Source organism: Symphalangus syndactylus, chromosome 13 (genome assembly GCF_028878055.3).
Source record: "Symphalangus syndactylus isolate Jambi chromosome 13, NHGRI_mSymSyn1-v2.1_pri, whole genome shotgun sequence".
Lineage (NCBI taxonomy): Eukaryota > Metazoa > Chordata > Mammalia > Primates > Hylobatidae > Symphalangus > Symphalangus syndactylus.
This window is the reverse complement of record NC_072435.2, coordinates 111,240,796-111,264,876: the sequence shown is the minus strand read 5'-3', so window position 1 is coordinate 111,264,876 and position 24,081 is coordinate 111,240,796. Positions and strand designations below refer to the sequence as shown.

At 45.2% G+C, this 24,081-nt stretch overlaps 1 long non-coding RNA gene across 2 annotated transcripts in view; it reads left to right on the top strand.

Moving 5' to 3' along the window:
• The window catches only part of LOC129459619 (uncharacterized), a 59,917-nt gene extending 50,855 nt beyond the window's left edge, over positions 1-9,062 (top strand). For both annotated transcript variants that reach the window (XR_010114963.1, XR_010114964.1), the window contains exons 5-6: positions 7,645-7,768; positions 8,432-9,062. This is a non-coding gene — a long non-coding RNA (uncharacterized lncRNA). The remainder of the gene's footprint in view (positions 1-7,644; positions 7,769-8,431) is intronic.
• Positions 9,063-24,081: the final 15,019 nt, after the last annotated feature.

Sequence of the window (24,081 nt, the reverse complement as noted above, 5' to 3'; positions counted from 1 at the left end):
CTGTGTTCCAATGAAACTTTATTTACCCAAACAGGTGCCTGTGGCCTAAAGTTTCCAACTGTTTTAACCAATCGACTGTGGCCAGGGTAGTGGGATCACAGAGTACAATAATGACATCATTATGCAGAAAGAACTGTGTTCTTCTCAGAAGAAGACCACATGCTTTATGCTTTGCAGGTGTTGAGTGTTTAGTGGACTCTCTGGGGTGGCAGTGGAGTCAGTAGCTGGGGCTATGCTTGTCAGAAACAGGTTCTAAAAGGTATCTGGTGGTTTTTAGTAAACTAAATTGTGTTTATTTTTGATACTGTTTTTTCTGATGTCTTCCTCCTTTTACCATTTCCTTTTTGTATATAATAGAGATGGGAAGTAGGTGGCTTGCCCGTTATCATTCCCTATTGCCTCAGTCCTGGCAGACATCACTAATCAATCACAACACTCTTTCTCACTGAATCCATACATGACTCAGAATCCCTCTTAACATACAACAGTCACAACCAATCAGTCACAGGCCGCCCTCAACAGGCAACCAGTTGCTCTGATAGTCAGAAGAAAGTAGAACAGAGGAATGACAAAGAGGTTTGAGAACAGACAAGTTCAAAATGGAATTAGAACCAAGATTTCCAACTCCTTCCTATCCCTGGGCTAAAACCCTGCTTTAACAGATTTACAGTAGACAAACCCTGGGGCAGATTTTCAAAAATTCCTTGTCAAGTTGTTAAACATTTTTCCTGTTTTGGCAGATGTTCTTACTCTGCCACTTTTAAGGGTCTGTGGAAACTGAATTTCAACTACTTCCTGGGGGAGCCTTTGTGTGAAGTCTAGTACATCTTTCTAGTTGAGCTGGGAAGAACATTGCAGCACAGATGTTTGCAACCCCTTACAAAGTTCCAGACCCGGCAATATCTATCCAGTGTGCCCCTGTGTCAGGCCCAGAGCCCCAGCGGGCAGCCCTAGTGGGTTTTTTTTTTTTTTTTTGAGACAGAGTCTCGCTCTGTCGCCCGGGCTGGAGTGCAGTGGCGCAATCTCGGCTCACTGCAAGCTCCGCCTCCCGGGTTCACGCCATTCTCCTGCCTCAGCCTCCCAGTAGCTGGGACTACAGGCGCCCGCCACCGCGCCCGGCTAATTTTTTGTATTTTTTAGTAGAGACGGGGTTTCACCGTGGTCTCGATCTCCTGACCTCGTGATCCGCTCGCCTCGGCCTCCCAAAGTGCTGGGATTACAAGCGTGAGCCACCGCGCCCGGCCTTTTTTTTTTTTTTTTTTTTTTTTTTTTTTTTTTTTTGAGACAGAGTCTCGCTCTGTCGCCCAGGCTGGAGTGCAGTGGTGCAATCTCGGCTCACTGCAAGCTTCGCCTCCCAGGTTCACGCCATTCTCCTGCCTCAGCCTCTCCAAGGAGCTGGGACTACAGGCGCCCGCCACCACGCCCGGCTAATTTTTTGTATTTTTTAGTAGAGACGGGGTTTCACCGTGGTCTCGATCTCCTGACTTCGTGATCCGCCCACCTCGGCCTCCCAAAGTGCTGGGATTACAAGCGTGAGCCACCGCGCCCGGCCCCCAGTGGGTTTTTTTCCTGCTGTTGTAGCAGCCTTTGCTCCAGGCCCACTGTGTGGAAATGGCACCTGGAGGAACATTGCCTCTAAATGTTTCCCCTCTGGTCACCACCTTCCAACTCGCATTGTTAAGAGGAGGAGAAATTGGCTTTTAACACCATCCAGTGACCCTCCTTAAGCACCTGCTTCTGCATTTGATCTAAGAAATTGGGGAAGGTCAGATATGGGCCTGGAAGGAGTGAGAGGTCTTGTCAACAGGCGATTCCAGCCGTGAGGGAACAGGAGTAATCAGAAGCAAGTCTGAGAGTCTGGGGCAGTCAGAGAGCTCACCTGGAAAATATTTCAGGAGAAGCTGTCATGGGCATTCTGAGTGCCGACAAGATGTGTCAGGGAAATCCACTGGGTGCTTTTAGGAAGCAGTCATTTTCTCTCACAGAATCTTGCTGGGCTTTCGAGTTAGGGGCCCAGAGGGAGTTGGCTGGCACTGAAGAATTAGCCAGAAGAATTGCAGCAGCAACTGTGGGAAAATCAGCATGTCTGGGGCTGGAACAAGGTTTTTTTTTTTTTTTTTTTTCCTAAATCCTATTTGCTCCCATTCTCCCTTCTCTGACCTCGCTGGTGAATGTAGTAAATGATTTGGCCTCTGTGCCCCCATTTGCAAACTGTGGTACAGTGGGGATGGGCACGGGCTCTGAATCACGCTTTTTGGATTTGAGTCCCAAGCCTACCACTTGCTAGCCGGGTGACGTTTGGCAGGTAACTCCTCTCTGTGTTTGTTTTCTCATCAGTAAAATGGTAATAATAGCTCACATCTTGTAGGGTTGTTAGGAGGGTTAGAAGAACTAATTCAGGTAAAGGATTTGGAACACATGATAAGCACTGGTATTCACTTGGTGTGTGTGTTAGACTGTTCTTCCATTTCTATAAAGAAATGCCTGAGGCTGGGTGATATACAAGGAGAGGAGGTTTAATTGGCTCACGGTTCTGTAGGCTGAATGAGAAGCATGACGGCAACATCTGCTCAGCTTCTGGTGAAGGTCTCAGGAAGCTTGCAATCATGGTAGAAGGTAACAGGGAGCCAGCATATCACACATTGAGCATGGAAGCAAGAAAGAGAGGGAGGTGCATACACTTTTAAACAACCAGATCTTGTGTGAACTCACTCATCATCAAGGAGATGTCATTAGGCCACTCATGAAGGATCCACCCCCATGATCCAAACACCTCCCATTAGGCCCCACTTCCAAGGCTGGGGATTGTATTTCAACATGAGATTTGGAGGGGACAAATATCCAAACATATCAGTATATATATGAAGTCAGGTTTATTGACATATAATTTACATTCAGTGAAATACAATATGCCCTTTTTCAATGTACAGTTCAATGATTCCTCATGAATATTTATGGGCATGTAACCACCACCACAACCAAGCTATAGAACCCCTCTATCACCCTGAAAGATTTCTTCTTTCTTCTTCCCTCACCCCAACTGCTGCCAGCCACCGATCTGATTTCTGTCCCTATAGTTTTGACTTGTCCAGAATGTCATTTAAGGGATTCATTCCGTGTGTAGCTTCCTGTGTCTGACCTTTTTCACTGTGCATAGTGCTTTTGAGATTCACCCATGTTGTTGTGTATACAGTAGTTTTCTCCTTTTGATTGCCAAGTAATATTTCACTGTGATGGTCAGTTCTTGCATTACTATAAAGAAATACTTGAGACTGGATAATTTATAAAGAAAAGTTTAATTGGTTCACAGATCCACAGGCTGTACAGAAAGTGTGGTGGTATCTGCTTGGCTTCTGGGGAGGCCTCAGGAAACTTACAATCATGGCAGAAGGCAAAGAGGAAGCCAGCACTTCACATGGCCGGAACAGGAGGAAGAGAGCAAGCGGGGAGGTGCTATATGCCTTTAAACAACCAGATCTCTCAAGAACTTACTATCTTGATGACAGTACCAAGGAGGAAATCCACCCCCACAATCCAATCATCTCCCATCAGGCTCCACCTCCAACACTGGGGATTACATCTGAACATGAGATTTGTGTGGGGACACCAATCCAAACCATATCAGTGTGGTTGTTCCATATTTGGTCTATTTATTCACCTATTGAGAGACATTTGGGCCATTTTCGGTTTTTGGTGATTATGAAGGATGCTGTTGTGAACATTCACATACAAGTCTTCTTTTTTTTTTTTGAGACGGAGTCTCGCTCTGTGCCCAGGCTGGAGTGCAGTGGCGCAATCTCGGCTCACTGCAAGCTCCGCCTCCCGGGTTCATGCCATTCTCCTGCCTCAGCCTCTCCGAGTAGCTGGGACTACAGGCGCCCGCCACCACGCCCGGCTAATTTTTTTGTATTTTTAATGGAGACGGGGTTTCACCGTGGTCTCGATCTCCTGACCTCGTGATCCACCCGCCTCGGCCTCCCAAAGTGCTGGGATTACAAGCGTGAGCCACCGCGCCCGGCCCACATACAAGTCTTCTTGTAGATGTATATTCCATTTCTTTTGGGTTAATACCTTGGAATAGCATTACTGGGTAATCTAGTAAGAGTATGTTTGCTACAAAAGAAACTGCCAAACTGTGTTTTCAAAGGCTGTACCATTTTACATTCTTACTTTCAGTGTACGAAAGTTCTAGTTGTTTCACATCATTTCTACTATTCCATATTGCCAATTTCTTTCATTTTCTTTTTCTGGTTTAAAATTTTATCCTTTCTGGTGGATAAGTAGTGCTATTTCATTATGGTTTTAATTCGAATTCCCTAATGATTAATAATGGTGAGCATCTTTTCATGTGCTTAGTTGGCAAATATATCTCTTCTTTGGTGAGCTTTTGGGTTTTTTAGGAGTGAGAACAGAATTTGCACAAAGCTGCTTACTCTTGTTCTTAATAAGACTGGAGTTCAAGGTAGAGGCCACATATATGTGTTTGGGTTTATTCTGTTTTGAGTGGTGGATGAACCTGCATAACTGAAGGAAGCTGAGGGTTCAGATTGGTACTGGCTGCAATTCCTTCTGTTTTTTTCCCCCTCCCTTGGCTCTGCCTTCTGCTGTATTGACTTCATTCCTGGACTCCCTACAGCTGCCTCCGGCAGCTACAGGTCATCTTCTAAGGGGGAAAGATGGCAGCAGTGCTCTGGGAATCACTATCTCCCCAAGCCCAGGGTCAGCACGTGGAACACATGCTTCTTTCCTAGCTTTCTCACTGGGAGGTTTTGTGAGGCTCATTAGGTCAACTGGCCATCCAAGAACCAATCACTGTGGCTAATATCTAGGTGATATGTCTGCCCTGGGAGCTGGGGTGGGGTCCATGCTGGCTTCAGGGACTAAGGGTGGGGGACAGTTGAATACAATGAATTGTTAGACCTAGCCTTGGGGGACTCCACTCTGGCCTCTTTGGGCTATGTCCCTTCCCACAGGTTGGGAAGTCCATGGGGCCTAAGGGAAGATTTTGCTCTGGGTATGTGGAATCCCTGAATTCCATACTTTTATATTTCCAGGCCTTAGTCCACGCTTTGCATAGACCTCCTTGCATCTGTCCTCCCAGCAGATTCTGATGCTTCTGGTCCTAGACCTGAGGGACAGTTGTTAAGGGGGTGGTGGGATATGGATGCAGTTTGGATGTAGAAACCAGGATACTCCTTGAGTGCACTTGAGTCCTGGGGGTATGGAAAACTGCAGTGGAAAGAAGCTGGGCTGCTTTCCTGACACTTCATGTTCCCACGGGAAACTCTGGAAGCCTGAGAAATCTAAATTCAAAGCTGTTCCCCTGGCCTCAGCTTCCTTCAAGGAACATAAAGGCTGAGTCTAGTGAGATGCCTGCTAGGGGCATCTTATGAGCAGAGCTTGCCCACCTTGGGCTTGGAGAGGTGGAGAGAAAGCTTGGGACCTTGTGGGACTTAGTTTGTCCTCCTGCCCTGCATGTAATTGGGTCCTCCAAGAATCCCATACCAAGGTAAGATTAAATATGCAAGCATTTTATTAAGAGAAATACCTATGGGAGGAAATAAAGCTGGAGCCAGCTGCAGAAGGCTGGGTGAACCATGCAGGTCTGACCCAGAGTAAAGGAGAGAGGGAAGGAACGCAAGGTGGAAGTGTTCTAGACCATGGTGCAGCCTAAGGAGGTTCAGCAAAGCCATGAGGGGAGGAAGGTGGATCCTCAAGCCAAAGTCCATCATCCATAAAGTCCAATGTGTATCAGGAGCAAACCTGCCTTAGTGTCCCTGCTGTAGTCAGTCACTGGCTGGGGGCAGCCCTGGGAAATGCAGCCCCTCTTGAGCAAAACAGTGATGAATGTCGTAGTTCAGTGCTGGGGTCCTCAGTCAACTTCACCTCCTGTAGTTAGAGGTCTGCAAGATGCACCCTCATGGCCTCTACACCTTGAGACCTCACATATTAGGGGTGGACCTGACTTGATCCGTAAATAAGGAAAGTTACTGGAAAATTGGGAAGTGGATCCTGGGGACAGCAAAGACTCCCAGTGACCCAGGACACTGAAAAGGAGCAAAATTGAGATATCCTGGGCCTTAGCAATATTGCTTTGAGTCCGTACAGCCAGGCAAATCAGGACTGTCTGTCTTCCACTTTGATCATGGAAACCAGGACTCCCAGTCTCTGGCCTTATCTCTAGTGGTAGTTTGGGAAAGCTCCTACTCTTACTAGCACATGAGTCACCCAGAAATCTTATTAAAATACATCTTCAAATAGCCTGGCATGTTGGCATATGCCTGTGGTCCTAGCTACATAGGAGGCTGACATGGGAAGATTGCTTGGGCCCGGGAGGTCAAAGCCTCAGTGAGCCCTGATTGCACCACTGCACTCCAGCCTGAGTGACGACACAGTGAGACCCTGTCTCAAACCAAACAAACAAAAGACACTAAAAATGCAGCTTCAGAATTGGCAGGTCTGGGCAGGGAATGAGAGGTGTGGTCCTCAGCCCCCAGCGGATGCTGACGTGGGGGCGTACGGGCCACATCTTGAGCAGCGAGGAGATGGAGCTCTGGCATGAAATGGGTACTTGAGAAATGGTAGTTCTGATAACCCTCGTGTTTCCCCAGAAGAGGGCTGTGTAGATCTTTTGCTCAGACTCCCCCACAAACATTTCCAAATGGGGTCATTTCTGCAGAGCTGTTGCCAACTGGGGAACAATGAAGTGACACGAAGCGGTGGCATGAAGAGAGGCTAATGGCCGACACGTGCTTCCCTCGGCAGGTGTGGGGAAAGCCGGACCGGCTGAAGGGGAAGCCTCTAATTTGCGAGGGAAGTTGCTGGGCTTAAACAGGATGCAGGGAGAAGGCTCCATCGGCTCTTGGGATTGTGCTTACAGGGAGCACACCAAGAGCAACAAAGGCCAACTCATAGAATCAGCGATGAATCTTTGTGTTTCAGCAGAAGGAAAGTGGAGCCAGGAAGTGAAGCCTTTCCTGGTCATTGGACTTTCCATGACGGGAGAGCCCCACTGGATGCAGGGGATGCCTCTGAAAAGTCCCGTTGAGCATTCAGTCCCATTTGCACAGCACCCAGCCCGGTACTGTTTATGCATCGGATTTTTTTAATCTATGTTTGTTCATTTAATGGCTGCTGTAACAAATTACCAAAAACTTGGTGGCTTAAAACAACAGGAATGTATTCTCTCCTAGTTCAGGGCATAGGAAGTTTGAGATCGGTAGCACTGGGCGGAAGTCAAGGTGTCGGCAGGGCCACACTCCCTTGGGAGGCTCCAGGGGAGAATTAGTTCCGTGTCTCTTTCAAGTCCTGGAGGAAGGTTCTAATTGGTGAGGGACGAACAGACTGAGATACTACCTGTGTGTAGTGCTTAGAGGCAGCCTGCTTGGGTTTACATCTCAGCTTTGCCACTTGCCAAAAGTGTGACCTTAGGCAAGTTCCTTTTCCTCTCTGAGACTCAGTTTCTTCATCTGTAAAATGGGATTGATAATCATACCTGGTATCCTCAGCTTGTGTTAGCATCGCTCCAATCTTAGCAGTGGTGGCTTATAATCTCTCTCTGCTCCATCTTCACAGCACTTCCTCCTCTATGTGTGTCAAATCTCCCTCTGCCTCCCTATTTTTTTCTTTTCCTCTTTTTTTGAGACAGGGTCTTGCTCTGTCTCCCAAGCTGGAGTGTAGCAGCGTGATCATGGCTCACTGTGCAGCCTCAACCTCCTGGGCTCAAGTAATCCTCCTGCCTCAGCCTCCCAAGTAGCTGGGACTATAGGTATGTACCACCACACCTGGCTAGTTTTTGTATTTTCTATAGAGATAGAGTTTCACCATGTTGCCCAGGCTGGCCTCGGACTCCCAGGCTTAAGTGATCCACCCCCCTCGGCCTCCTAAAATACTGGGATTACAGGCATGAGCCCCTGCACCTGGCCAGCCTCCCTCTTATAATTAATGTGTTTAGGATCATTCCTACTTCAAGACCCATAACTTCATCCCATTTGCAAAGATGTTTTTATTTTTATTTCTATTTTACCATGTGGGGTAAAACATGGTAAAAAGTATTTAACATTCACAAGTTCCAGGGATTCAAAAGTGGATATCTTTCGGGGCACTAGTTCTCAGCCTACCATGTTATCTGTCTCCCCCGTTAGGATACAAGCCCCTTGGGGGCAGGGATTTTATGTCTTGTTCACAGTTATGAACAAGTGCCTATAAGAGTTCCAGACATGCAGTAGAGGCTTGATAAGCATTTGCTAAATGAATGAGTGAATGAATTTCTAAGACAAGAGGAAGGAAGTTTGCTATTGAGAGACGCCTGCACAGAATCCTTTTGTGAAGGGTTTTTGATCATCTGAATAACTGCTTTTCATTCATGCTCTTAAAAAAGTGAATCTTCCAGCATCTCAGTGACTCAGTGATGCCCACCTTCCCTACACAGGTTGAGAGGTCATTCTTACCAAGAGCAGTAAAGACCAACTCATAGAATCAGCAATGAATCTTCGTGTTTCAGCAGAGGGAAAATAACCGCCTTTAGCTCACATCGCTATTGCTGTACCTTTTCATGCCAAAATTTCATTGAAAGTGTCTGAGTGCACACAAACACTGAAGCACCACCTATGTGAGGTGCTTAGAGAGAGGTTGCCTGAGTTTACACCTCAGCTTTGCCACTTACCAGCAGTGTGACCTTAGGCAAGTGCCTTTTCCTCTCTGAGGAAATTGTCTCAGGGATAAATGAATGAACCATTTGGTGATTGGATGAACCCACAGTTCATCTCAGCCTGGCAGTTTGCCATGATAATGTGTCTTCCAAATGTGCACAGAAATAGTGTGGATCCCAGCGCAAGTAAGACCACTGGGCATTAATAACCAATAATTTGAGAATCTTGTGATGTTTAATTTTAATATGTGCATTTGGTCCTTCATAACTGGCTCGTCTTCAGGGTGTGTACTTCAACTCAGACAAGGTGCACTCAGGTCTCTTGAAGATGCCATTATAGATGTCTGCAAATAAATGAGTGAAATGTTAGACTATCTGGTCTCTCTAAAGTAAAAGGACGCAGTGCTTGGGGTCCTTGCCTTGCTTTCAGTCTTAATTAGCTCTCTTTTGTCCTTGCCCCAGCTTCAGGAGCTTACCAGTGTTTTGCCCTTGAGCCCTGAGTCCTTGCAAAGGCAGATGGAAGTTCAACTGGATTGAATTGGGGCAGCTCTGCCCACCAGCTTCTTCTCTCAGGCCTTTGGAGATGGATGTTTGGCCAAGACCTTGTCCAACTGGGGCATCTTGGTCCAACAGCCTTTTCTTGGAGGCTCTGGGGGAGAAGTGCTTGACTACTTGTCCAAAAGTGGAAATAGGGAAGTGTGACCTTGGCCAAGTTACTGAACTTCTTTGAGCCTCAGTGTTCTCCTCTGCATTGACTTGCTCTGAAATTCAAACGAAACAATGCACTTGAAGTCTCTACAATAGGGTCTGGGACACATTAAGCACTAGGAACAGCCTAGTTCTCCTCTTCTCCACCTCCTCTTTCTTCTCCTTACAACCATTTGAGTTGGAAAGACCTGGCTTTAAATATCCGATCAGTTATTTATTTTTTAGCTACAATTTTCTCATAGGGCAATAATAGCACCTTCCAGTGTTATGAGAAGTTAGACGTGTGATCGCTGGAATTAGATAACCAGAGTTCAAATCCTGGTTCCTCCTCCTACCAACTGTGTGTCTTTGGGCATTGCTTTCCCCCTCTCTGTGCCTCAGTCTCCTCATCCATGAAGTGGGGAGAATACTTCTACCTATTCTTTGGTGTTGTGTGAATTAAATAAATTATGCCAAGTGCTTACAATGGAACCTGGCATGTGGTCCGAGCTCAATCACGGCATATTACTGTTGCTTCTTATTATTAATATTGTTAGTCTTCTTTGAGAGATGCGTGCAGAGGATGTGACACCCACAGAGCTCAATAAAAGATATGTAATGTCATCTGAGCAATCTTCCGCAGGTCTGGGCAGGAAGGGTTCTCCCCTATTGGGGAATTGAAGGGACTATGGTCTTCATAGGGAAGACCATATGAGCGATTTGGAAAAAATCACAGGACCCTACAGGATGGGTATCCAGACTCCTAGCTCTAATGTTGAATCACATTCCATCACCAAGAATTAGATTATAGACCATTAGGATTAGAGGGATACTGAAGTGTCACCTAGTCTACGATTTTCCAATCACTCAGCCTTTCACTCATTCATTGAATGTATATGTTTAAAACACATACTCTGTGCCAGCCGCTGTTCTAGGAAATAGAAGTGAATGCAACAGGCAAGGTCCCCGACCTCATGGAGCTGACATCCTGATGGAAAGAAGTCATCAACAGATGCAAAATAATATGCTCGTGATATAGACTAGGCAGAAAAATAAAGCAAGGAAGGGGGTAAAACTGCGCGAGGCTGGAAATGGAGTAGAGAATAGGGTGGTCAGAGATGGCCTCCCTGCCAAGTTGACATTGGAACAGAGACTCGAAGTGAGAAAGTGAGCCATGCACGTTGCCTGGGGGAAGAGCATCCGAGCAGAGGGAATGGCATTGCAAAGCCCCAGAGTGGTCAGGTAGAGAGTGTGTTTAAGGAGCAGTGAGGAAGCCCATGGGCTCAGAAGGATGAACAGAAGGTAAATATAGGTCAGGGAGTTAGGGAGACATGGTGACCAGAGCACATGGGGCCCTGTGGCCATCGTAAGAATTTGGCTTTTACTCTGAGTGAGATGAGAGCCATGGGAGGGTTTTGAGCAAAGGAGGGGTGTGATCTAACTATTGCTTCTTAATATTTAACACAATCACCCTGCCAGCCTTGCTAATAACAGGCTGAAAGGGGACAAGGGCAGGAGCGAAAAGCCAAGGTAAGAGGCTACAGCTATCTTCAATGATTCTAAAGATGGGGCAGGTATACCGGGTTACCTGAGATAGGATTTGATGAGCTGAGGACCAGAATTAGATACTCTATATCACGTAGGGATTATCCTCTTTTCAACTTTCCTTCAATCTATCTGGTTGGACTAAAAAGAAAGTTTCCCCATCTTGGAGTATGTCTTTAACATTTTCCCTACTGCTGCTAATCTTTTTTTAATAAAATGAGAACAGCCACAGGTGAAACACCTTAGGTGGGCAACTGTATCCAACTAGAATTTAATAATGCACTTGTTTTCATTACATTTATTTTTTAACAGCTTTATTGAAATTCACATAGCATACAACTCACCCACATAAGGTGTACAATCCAGTGGTTTTTAACATATTCACAGAGCTGTACATCTATCACCACAATCAATTTTAGAATATTTTCACCATCCTTAAAAGAAATCTCATGCCTCTCTGCCATCACCCCCACTGCCCCCATCTCCTCCAACCCTGGGCAAGCACTAATCTACTATCTACTTTCCTTCTGTGTCTGTAGGTTTCCCATTCTGGACATTTCATATGAATGGAATAATAAAAGGCTTTTTTCACTTAGCATCATTTTGTCAAGGTTAATCCATGTTGGGGTATGTGTCCATGCCTCAGTCCATTTTATGGTGAAATCATATCCCATTGCATGAATAAACCACATTTTGTCTATTCAGCTAATGACATTTGGCTTTCTACTTTTTTTTTGCTATTATGAATAATGCTGCTATGACCATTTGTGTACAATTAATTTGTGTGTGTGAATGTATGTTTTTATTTATCTTGGGGTATATGCTAGGAGGGGAATTGCTGGGTCATCACCATTTGAGAAACTGACAGTTTTCCATAGTGGCTGTACCATTTTCCATTCTCACCAGTGGTATAGGAGATCTCCAACTTTTCCACATTCTCCCTAACACTTTTTATTTGTCTTTTTGATCATAGCACTCTTAATGGGTATGAAATGTTCTTCCATTGTGGTTTTAGTTTGCATTTTCCTAATGACTAGTGATGCTGAGCATATTTTCATGTGATTATTGGCCATTTGTATAATTTCTTCGGAAAGATGTCTATTCAGATCCTTTGCCTTTTTTGTTTTGTTTTGTTTTGAGACGGAGTCTTGCTCTGTTGCCCAGGCTGGAGTGCAGTGGTGCGATCTCGGCTCACTGCGAGCTCCGCCTCCCAGGTTCACGCCATTCTCTTGCCTCAGCCTCCTGAGTAGCTGGGACTACAGGCGCCTGCCACCATGCCTGGCTAATTTTTTTTGTATTTTTAGTAGAGATGGGGTTTCACCGTATTAGCCAGGATGGTCTCGATTTCCTGACCTCGTGATCCACCTGCCTCGACCTCCCAAAGTGCTGGGATTACAGGCTTGAGCCACCGCACCTGGCCTGCCCATTTTTTAAATTGGGGTCTTTGTCCTTTGTATTATTGAGTTAGTTGTAGGAGTTCTCTGTATCTTCTGATACAATTCCCTCATCAGATGCATGATTTGCAAATAATTTCTCCCATTCTGTACATTGTCTTGTCACTTTTTTGACTTGCTGCTTTTTTTGTAGTTACTTTTTTGACAAGTGATGCTGGTTTTCCAGTAAGAACTATGTTGTGAATTTCATCTTTAAATGAATTTACCTAAAAAATGTGAAGCGGTGGCTGACCCCTTTTATTTTACACATGGGAAGACTGGGGGCCCTGAGAAACCTGAGGCAGATGTGGGGCTACCAGTTGGATGCCCTGATCACCAGCCCCTGCCTCTTTGCACCACCCTAAGCTTTGCTGGGGCAGGACACATGCCAGCATTCTATCCCATCGATTGTGTGTGCTTGTTGAGTGAAAAGGAAGGAGGCATCTTGTCTGTATGTTACAGCGGTTTCCTGTGGACAGGGTAGCTTTTCACAGTACAGAGCAGCGTGATAGGGTGTCTCTCTGCAAGCTGAGTGTGTGGGCATGTTACAGAGCCCACTGTGTGTGTGTGTGTAGGGGGGTGGTATGTGCCAGGGCACCCACACTCAGCTGTAAACGTGAGCTCGTGTGCACACATGCATTACATGTGAGCACTCAGCCAGAATGGGTGGGAATTAGGAACATGTTCTAGCTTTGCAGACTGAGCACAAGAAACAGAACATGGGATGTGTGTGTGTTCATACTCAGTTCAGGCTGACCTTGCTTTTGGCCTTGAGCTTCTCTGCATTCAATCTTCTCATCTATAAAGCAAAAGAGAGCTGGGCTAGAACAACTCTCCTCACCCCTCTTTTTAACTGCAAGTTTAGTTCAAATGGAAACTGTGTATCAGTATTCTACCAGGAAAACTACCATCAGGTACAGTGGGTAAGAGGAAGACTCTGGAATTAGACCAGGCTTCAGCAGACTTTTTCTATTAAGTGCAAGATAGCAAATACGTTTGGCTTTGTGAACCATCTAGTCTCTGTCACTATTCTTCAACCCTGCCCTTGTAGCACAAGCAGAGCTAGACAATATATACATGAACGGACTGGGGCTATTTTCTAATAAAGTTTTATTTACAAAAACAGGTGATTGGTCATATTTGGACCCTGGGCCATAATCTGCTGACTCTGTGTTAGAGAGTCTGAGCTCATATCTCACCTCTGTCACTTTCTAGCTGTGTGACCTTGGGCAAGTTACTTAACCCTTCTGAGCCTCAGTTTCCTCATCTGTAAAATGCAGGTGATTATCCTACCTCTTTCCTGAGTTGTGGTGAGGACTAGAGAAGGTATTTCATAGAAACATCCCTAGCGTGTAGTAAACATTCAATTAATGTTAGCTACTATAGTGGCATTCTTATGTATGTGCATGTGTGTGCCCATGTGTGTTCACTCTGTGGGTGTGCTTGGCAGGCATGCACAGGTTTAGCACACATTGCCAGCATGGGTGATCATGGAGATGTGCACACAGTGCATGCAATATGCCTACTGGTGCAGAGTAGATCTATATATGGGATGTGTACTCATGCTGGTTATGAGCTGAACAAGTGTGGGAGTACAGACTTGAGAACACAGAGTCTGTGGGTGCATGGAAAGCTTGCATTTGGATAGGAAGCTGAGTGAAAGGAAGACAGTGGAGGGGGAAAGGTCAGACTGAGCCTTAAAGAATGAGAGAAAGACAGAGAAAAAGCCTGGACTTTGAAAAATTAAAATACAGGGCAGAGGAGATAAGTTTGACCAAGACTTAGCAGGAAGCTGTCAGCAGGGAGGAGCCTGGGGCCCCTGGGGGCTCTAAATGGGGCAGGTCTGGAGTGTTCCCAGCCTAGGCTGGGCCAGAGGATGAGGCATCCATGGCTTCTTCCCACGGAGAAGGAGGTGCCCATTCAGCCTGTCTTTCCTCTGGGCAATCCAGAGCCCTGAGATCAGATCCTATAGTTTGAAAATGGAAAGGCCCTGAGCATAAAAGAGTACAGTGAGAAATGAACACGGAAACATGCACACCTCCAAGATCTACCCAGAATTTGAGAAGGTCAAATGCCAGCCACAGAGACCTGAATTCCTATCCAGATTTCATCAGGGGCTGCCTATTTGACTTCTATTTATTCAGTCTCCTTCACTTTCAATAGCCCAATCTCCAAGTGGGAGACAGTAACCATTTTAAAAAGCTAACAGCTACTGTTTCCTTCTAATGTATCTTACCATGTATCCATCAGATCCCTGGGCTTCATCTATGTGAATCCACTTAATCTTCACAACAGCCCTAGGAGGCTGATGCTACTATTATGCTCATTTGGCAGGAGAGGACACTGAGGCACAGACTGATTAAGTGACACAGATGGGATACCAACTCAGGCAGGAGCGCACTAGAGGCCTAAATCTTCACCACTTAATCCTTAGCAGATCATTGCGCAAACTGCCTTTCAGCAGTGGCCATATATTCTACAAAAGAAATGTGCAAGGCGAGCGTGGTGGTGGGCACCTGTAATCCCAGCTACTCAGGAGGCTGAGGCAGGAGAATCACTTGAACCCGGGAGGCAGAGGTTGCAGTGAGCTGAGATTGCGCCATTGCACTCCAGCTTGGGTGACAGAGTAAGACTCCATCTCAAAGAAAAAAAAAAAAAAGAAAAAGAAAAGAAATGCGCACAGCGATCCAGTCTTTGGGGTTGGGAACAGGGGTAGGCAGGGATGCTAGGACTGAATGCTTTCTGTTAGACACTAATTCCTGTGTGCTTTTGGTTGCAAAATTCCATTTCTCATGTGGAAAAATTGAGGTCTGGTGGTAAGTTGTTGGGTGTGGCTCACTTGCTGCATCACTTATCTGGCCTTGAGTTTTGGAAGGCTGCCTTTCGATAAATGGTCAGAAGGGACCAATCATGGCTTACTTGGGTGCCTACCTTGCTGGCATGAAGAAGCCTTCTTGAGCCAAGATTTAATTAATTTTAGGAATGCAGCCAGAGGAAAGGAAATTTGTGTTTGTACCAGAAAACCATGCAGAGGTGACCACGGCCTCTCTTCACTGAGCCAATCCGTGGTAGCTTGGGGACATGACTGGCCATTCCTTTCACTGACTTCTCGCTCTGTGTTTCCTTGTGAGTGTTCAAACATGTGGCATCTTCAGGGAGTGACAGGTGCAGTGGTCAGGGTAGTGCACTTTGCAGATCTTGCACCATGGGAGAGCCAGGCAGCTGCTCTGAAATCTAAGGCTGCATTCATAGGGAGACCATGCTTCTCACTGGCTCCCAGCTGCAGGAAGTCTTAGACAGGTGCATTTGTGGGAGACCTGGGACTGCTCTGATGGCCGACTCGGGCTGGAGAACTCCATGACAATCTTGAGGAAGCTTCCTTAGATGACATGGGAGCCTAGCACTCTGCTATTCAGCTTCCCTTCTCTTTCCCTTTCACTCAAGAACATACTTATTTGTAGCCTGACAGCTCTCCCAACCTTTCCAGCTCCTCCCCAGTTTTCCCTCACATATCTTTCCACTAAAAATGTCCTTGTAAGTTTCATATCTTTTTGGCAACTACATCTTGGAGGACCAAAGCTAACACAGCTGACGAATAGCCACAATGTGCTGGATGGAGATTGTTTTCTGTCTGCCCCAAATTCACTGAGAAGCAAAAAGAAGCCTTGACTGATTTCCCCAAAAGGCTACACTTATTCCTGCAGCAAAAGCAGATGATAAAGGTGACATTTGTCAGGACGAAGCCTGTCAGTACAGATCATGAGGAGTTTATCCAAGAGATTGTTAAAAACTCAGGTGCTTTATTTACAGTATTCTTACATCAGGCTTGGGTTCATATACTGGCTGTGGCCCTTACTAACTGGGCAAGTAACTTTGGCAAATCATTTACTATGCTACGTCTCAGTTTCTTCATCTGCAAAACAGGGCTGGTACAAAATCTTGCTTCAAAAGGTGGCTGAGAAGAGTTGATGACACAGCTCATGGGAAGTATTGCAGAGTTCCTGGCATGTACTAGGTGCTCAATAAATGTGAGCTCTTCCTATTGGTGCAATGACTACTATTACTCACTTTTGTTATTTTATTCTGTCATCTGAATGGCCCATTCGGAGGAGAGATTCTCATCTCCATTTTACAGATGAGAGACTGAGGGTCTGGAGCATTAAAGACATGCCCACAGGCATCAGGAGAGAATATGATAATACCTAGGTGTGGAAATATATGAGACTGGGCATCCCGTTCTTGAAGACCTTTCAACCTCCCTATTATTTCCTACATGCTATACTCCCCTCGACCCACAAAAGATAATCCAATGTTGCTGAGGTTCTATCTACAAATTCTAGCTGAGTCAATTTTCAGTTTTCTTTTATAGTTTCGCTTGGGGAGGGCCATGAATTATTAGGTTGGTGCAAAGTAATTGCAATTTTGGCCTTAAAAAGTAATGGTAAAAACCGGAGTGAATTTTGCACTTAATAAATGTATTTCCCGCTATCCTTCCTAAGGACAGGCACACTCCTGTTGACCTCCAGCTTCCCAGCAGAGCAGAGACCTGGGCACCCTGGCTGGCTCAGCAAAGGAGCTCAGTGAAAGAGCTGGCCCATGAAGGAATCCCTTCACAACCGAGCTCAAGTCCTCTTTCCAGTAAGATACGGTTGGAGTCTTTTGCCCACCCGTTGCACAGACTAGCAGAAAGTCTCACGCTGGCAGAAACGTGGCCGTCCACCACTGGGTATCTCCGGAGCAAGAATGACATGCTGAATGGCTCAGTGGCCACTTTTTACATTAGGCCACCAATAGCAGCTCCTGGAAACTGATTCTAGGATATGTTAGTCCCATATTCCCTAGCCAGAGTGCATGCTTCCCAAGGGCAAGAGGTATTCTGCTGCCGTTCACTTGTCTCCTTATGTGGTCAGCTACACACTGGATATGTGGCACCGGCCTAGTTGCTACTGAGGCTGGAGGCCAGTGGTAAGGTAACTGGGTAACAGTTTTTGGGGGTTCAGGAGAGGGAGCCTGCGGGAGGTGGGTGGGGAAGACTGCGTTTCCAGCAGATGCCTGCGTCAGGCCTGCCAGCTCCTTCAGCTCCTCCAGATTCTAGCTTCAACTTGACAAGGGCTTTCTCCTAGGCCTCTGGCCTCCACCTGGGATTAGCTTGTAAGCAATCAGAAAGCACTTAAAGATACAAAACACCATGTAAAGATGTAAATAATCCCCGGTAATTTCACAGAGAATTAACTCTTTCCTAAGGCCGTTAGACCTTCCCTGCCCAGGTTGCCTGGCTTGGAACTGAGTAATCATGATGTCAGCGTGTCTTAGATGAGAGAATAACCCGGAGAAGGTCCTGGTCCCAGAGCAGCATTGCAAAGACAAGGGAGACTGCGGCACAGGGAAGAGGAGGGGCTTGTTGAAACATACACTCCTGAACCAATATTGAAGTTAAAGCCAAAACCAAAACTTGGGCCTGGGAAGGCTTCTGCTTTCTGTTGGAAAGTTTCTTGCTTCAAGTAAGATGTCCAAAGCATTGTGGGTTGTGTAATACGGCAGAGCCCAGGCTCCTGAGTGGGAAACCCCTGTTTCTGCAACTTACCAGCTGAAGATCTTAGAGAAATACTTTGCTCTTATAAGACTCAGTGTTCACATCTGTGAAATGGGCTGAGATGTCAATGGAGTCAAACTTATAAAATATGTTTATGTAAGGATTAAATGAAACAGCGTTCATAAAAAGCTGAGCACATCTTAAATGCCCAATTACATAAGCAATCAATAGCTATTATGGCTATTATCATTCTCTCCCACACCTCCCCCATATTGGTACCTCCCGCTGCCTTCTCTAGTTGGATGGATGTTGAATCTATCTTTCTGGTTGCTCAGACCCCAAACTTTGGGAGTCATCTTTGGCATCTCTCTCTTACACTCTACTGTCGACCTATTGGCTATACCATAAAATAGATCCAGAATCTACCCTCTCCCCACTTGAATGTTGTTCCCTGTTTCCACCCTGTTCTCTCCTGTATTACTTCATAGAGCAGGGATCATTAACATATAGCCCCTGGGAAAAATCTAGCTTGCTGCCCTTTCATTGCACAGCCATGAATTAACAATGGGTTTTACATTTTTCAATGGTTGGGAAAAAAGCAAAAGAAAAATGATATTTCATGACACAGAACAACTATATGAAACCCCAATTTCAGCATCCATAAAGTTTCACTGGGATGCAGCCCTGCCCATTCATTTGCACACTGAATATGGCTGATTTTGTGTTATAGTAACAGTACTGGGCATTTGCGACAGAGATCGTATCGTTCACAAAGCCTAAAATTTTACTATGTGGCCCTTTCCAGAAAATGTTTGCCAACCCCCGTTTTAGATGCTTCGTGGGCCTCCCTGTGGCTATGTTTACTGCCCCACCATCTGGCCCCTACATAGCTTTCAGAGTCATCATTTAGATGAGGACGTATGAGGCCAGGCATAGTTGCTTGCACCTGTCATCCAAGCACTTTGGGAGGCTGAGGTGGGAGGATTGCTTGAGCCCAGAAATTTGAGACAAGCCTGGGCAACATAGCAAGACCCCATCTCTACAAAAATTTCAAAAATTAGCCAGGCAAGGTGGAGCACACCTGTAGTTCCAGCTATTTAGAAGACTGAAGCAGGAGGACTGCTTGAGCCTGGGAGGTCGAGGTTGCAGTGAGCCATGATCGTGCTACTGCACTCTAACCTGGGCACCACAGTGAGACCTTGTCTCTAAAAATAAAAATAAAAATATCTGATCATTCATTCCTCTGCTCATAGCTCTCCAGTGGCTCCTGAGTGACTCAGAATAAAGGCCAATATCTTCACAATGGTCATCGAGGCCCTACACAATCCACTCCCCAGTTCTCTTATTTCTTGGGGTCTCCTTTACCTTCTGGTCTCCCCCTTGCTTACATTGCTCCAGCCACACTGGCCTCTTTGCCACTCTTTAAACATGGCAAATAGATCTCTGCCACAGGGCCTTTGCGCTGGCTGTTTCCTGACCGACAAGGCTCTTTTCCCGGAAGAAGAGGGCACATTCTCTCACCTCCTTCAAACCTCTACTCCAATCTCAATGAGACCTATTCCAATTACCCAGCTTAATCCTGTACCTTGCCCCACTCCCTTTGGACCTTCTAACCCCTCTTACTCTGTTCTACTTTTTTCGTTTTCCTATAGCATCCATCACCTTTTAAAGACCTAGCTAATCTCCTAGTCTGTTCTGTTGATCACTTACTGACTGTCTCCTTCCATTAAGGTGGGAAGTCCCCACTGGCAGATGTTTTTGTTCAGATTTGTTCATTTCTGTACCCCAAAGCCCCAGATAGATCCAGCTTCCAAATGCATGACCTGTGTGGTCACACAGGACCCCTGTGCTCAGAAGGACGCCTGCCCAGGAGGAACCCGTACTTGGCTCAGTGCTCTGTTGCCACCATTTTGAACTACCAAATAATTTTCAAGTAGTGAGTCTCACAGTTTCATTTTGCATTGAGCCCTGCCAATGACGAAGCCGGTTGTGACTACAGAAACAGGTCAGGCACACAGTAGACACTCCGTGAGTATTTGTTGACTGAATGAATGATTCATATCATGATTTAGCTCCATGGCTTTCTTCCTGCCTCTCTGGGCGCTGTAGCTCCCTCTCCTCCCTCCGTCCCTCCCCCACCCTTCCCTTTTGAAAGAGTGTATACTGATGTAAGTGGACAAGGAAGAGGAGTCAGTCCGGGGATCAGGGAGCCGGGAGAAGATCGCCTGCAGCAACTGAGAAGACACAATTACTCCAGCAACTGCCCACCGACCGCAGCTCGGAGCCTCCACTTAATGTAATTGAGTGTGAAGGCCGGCTGGAGACACAGGCGCCCCTGCTGCCCCCTCTCCAGAATATAGACACTATTGGTTGCTAATTGGCGCCAGTGGGCTGGTGCTAATTGTCCTAATGCACTCTGCTGGATGGAGGACGAGGCTGCGCAGGGCAGAGGCGGGGGCTCCTTGGGAAATGGTGGGGGTGGTGGGCGCCCAGCACCAGCAGACACTGGTACAGTGTTCATAAAAGTTGGAACAGGCTTTAATTTTGCATCAAGTATTTAAGCGGGTTTGGGGTGGATATTGAGGGGGAGGTGGATCATGGAGCTTTGCTTGTGGTAACCCGCAAGGGGCCTGGGGAATAGGCCCCCTGCCATCCTTATCAATGGGTTATCCAGACGGCTGTGTCCCCAGCATTGTCTAATTAATTGTGTGAATTTCTAATGACCCTTTTAGCCCCCTAGCTCCTCCCCCAAGCCCCCAACCCCCGCCTCCTCATTCGAGCTGTTCCCTCTTGTTCTACTTGTTTCTGAACACTGTGCTTCAGTGATGAGACTTGACATCAGCCACAGAGGGAGGCAGCATTGAGCAGAGGGAAATGCAGGGAAGCTGGGGATGGCCTTGAACTCATCACGTGGTATCAAGAAACTCACTATCTCTTCTGGGTCTCAGTTTCCCTAGCAGGTGACCGTTGGGCTAGTGAGTGTTAAAATACTGCATGTCCTCCGACTGTGGCACCTAAGATCTTCTTAGGGACTGGAGAAATATGCACATATATTTGAATATATAGTTAAATATATCACTATGTTTAAATATATGCATATATTCAAATGTATGCATATATTTAAATTTGCAGCCAGGCTTGGTCTGCAGCTAATCTTGTTCTGCTTACTCTGAAATATATATATATTACTATATTATCCTAACACATACTATGTTTTTAATAATGACACAAAGGTGTGGTGTACTGGTAAATGCTTAACAATTAGCTCTCCAGGGGAAAACATCGTGAACTATAGCAATTGCTAATTTCCATGATGTAAATATTGCCACCATAGTAGATGTCAGGCTGCCACTGTGATGTCACAAAAGGCAGACTTTGGAAGAAATGTGGATTAGCAAATTATTATATAGTATTTCCACCATACAAACACACTAGATGAAAATAACCTCAAGTGTAGTGACAATAGAATAACACAAAATAATCAGGAAGCAATGAGTTTTAAGTATTTATCATTTTTCTTTGGAATAACTTAATTGTAAGTTCATGTAATTTAATTTTTGATGATGGCTGCGGTTAATAAACACCTACCAAAAATTTAACAGTGGCTTTCATGTGCCTGTGCAGACCAGACCCGGCACCTCATTGTGTGTGTGTGTGTGTGTGTGTGTGTGTGTAGCACACTAGCCGTAAACGCCATGATTTCTCAGAGGGAGTGCATAGAACAAAACTCAGTTTTAAAAGAATTCAACTTAAAATCAATACAAAGATGAATATTGAATACAAAATGGCCTAGGTGATTTGTACATATAGTAAATATCATGAAGTTTTACTCCAAAGAATAGATAGTTGACCTTTGAAAAACATGGATTTGAACACCATGGGTCCACTTATACATTGATTATTTTTAATAAGTATATTGAAAAACATTTTGGAGACTTGTTGCAACTTGAAAAAACTCACAGAAAAATTGCCTAAGTATCAAAGAAATTAAGAAAAAGTTAGATATGTTAACAATACATAAAATATATGTAGATACTAGTCTATTTTATCATTTACTACCATAAAATATAAATATTTATTACAAAACGTTAAAATTTGTCAAAACTTATGCAAACAAAAAGAACATACAAGTTGGCATTCATAGTCAAGAGAAATATAAACAAAGATAAAGATATAGTATTAAGTCATAACTGCATAAAATTAACTGTAGCCCATACTTTGCTACTGGGATAATTTTGTAGCCACCCTTGTTGCTATTGCAATGAGCTCAAGTGTAAGTATCCACCTAAAATGCTATGCAACACTAATCATCATCTCCAAGTGAGCAGTGCCTCTCTCCAGTAAATTGCAGATTGCAATAAAAAGTGATCTCTCCCGGTTCTCACGTATTTTTCCTTATGTTTAGTGCAATACCATAAACCTTGAAAAACACCATGGGACCCATATGAAGTGCCACTAGTGATGCTGGAAGTGCTCACAAGAAGCAGAGGAAGGTCATGACATTACAAGAAAAAGCTGAATTGCTTAGTATGTATCTTAGATTGTGGTCTGCAGCTGCAATTGCCCGCCATTTCAGACAGACAATTCATCTTATAAACAGATGACATAAACTTGTGGTAATGATAAATACAGTACAGTGCTCTAAATGTATTTTCTCTTCCTTATGATTTTCTTTTCCTTTTTCTTTTTTTGAGGCACGGTCTTGCTCTGTCACCCAGGTTGGAGCACAGTGGTGAGATCATGGCTCACTGCAGCCTCGACCTCCTGTGTTCAAGCTATACTCCCATCTCAGCCTCCAAAGCAGCTGGGACCACAGGCATGCACCGCTGCACTCGGCTAATTTTTTTTTTTTTTTTTTTTTTTTTTTTTTTTTTTTTTTTGAGACAGAGTCTTGTTCTGTCACCCAGGCTGGAGTGCAGTGGCGCAATCTCGGCTCACTGCAAGCTCCGCCTCCCAGGTTCATGCCATTCTCCTGCCTCAGCCTCTCCGAGTAGCTGGGACTACAGGCGCCCGCCACTGCGCCCGGCTAATTTTTTGTATTTTTAGTAGAGACGGGGTTTCACTGTGGTCTCGATCCCCTGACCTCGTGATCCGCCCACCTCGGCCTCCCAAAGTGCTGGGATTACAAGCGTGAGCCACCGTGCCCGGCCACACTTGGCTAATTTTTTACATTTTCTTTGTAGAGACCAGGGTCTTGCTATGTTGTCCACACTGGTCTCGAACTCCTAGCCTTAAGTGACCCTCCCACATTGGCCTGTCAAAGTGCTGGGATTACAGGCATGAGCCACCACGTCTGGCCCCTTTATGATTTTTTAAAATAACATTTTCTTTTGTCTAGCTTACTTGATTGTAAGAATACAGTATATAATACATACAACATACAAAATATGTGTTAACAAAACCAGCTGTTTCTGTTGTCAGTAGCGCTTCTGGTCAACAGTAGGCTATTAGTCATTAAGTTTTGGGGGAGTTAAAAGTTATACGCAGTGTTTAGTGTCAGCACCCCAACCTCCCATGTTATTCAAGGGTTAACTGTAATTTGGAAGGAGGCTTGCAGGCTTCCTCTGGGTGTCTACAACACTTGTTGCTGGTAAATGAGCAAGGGTGGGAGTGGTTAGGGTGGCCAGGGTTCACTGCATTCTACCTTGCTTGCTAGAAGGCATGAAATGGCCATTTCACACCCTTTTCTTTTACTGATGATTTTGTTCTTTTTCTCCCTCTTCCCAACCCAAGGTGCCTACTTGGAGACAGAATCTCCATCTTTCTTCTTCTCATATTTCTGTCCCTTCCACTGGCTCTTCAACCTTTCTCTGGACTTGTTTGCATTGCTGGTGATGCCAGTGGCCCATTACCATGTGCCACCTACCATATGCCTTGGGGAGAAAGAGTGAGGTGGGAACGATCCCCTGGGGCTAGTAACGGAGACTTGACTTGAACTAGGACCAGCTTACACAAGGTGTAGGGAAATCATGGATGTTTTACATCCAAGACACCATTAGAAAAAAAAAAAAAAAAAAAACTACATTCATAATAGAATAGAATTTATGAAAATATTTATATTCCCAATAGATTGTATTTTATACAATGGTTCTAGAACACTGGATGTATTTTCAAGATGTGTTAATATAATCCATAGTTTTCATTTGAAAATGAATAAAAACATTTATCAATTTCAAGTATCAGGGCCCATGAAAAGTCATACACTTCTATAATAACATGTAGGCTTTTAGAAT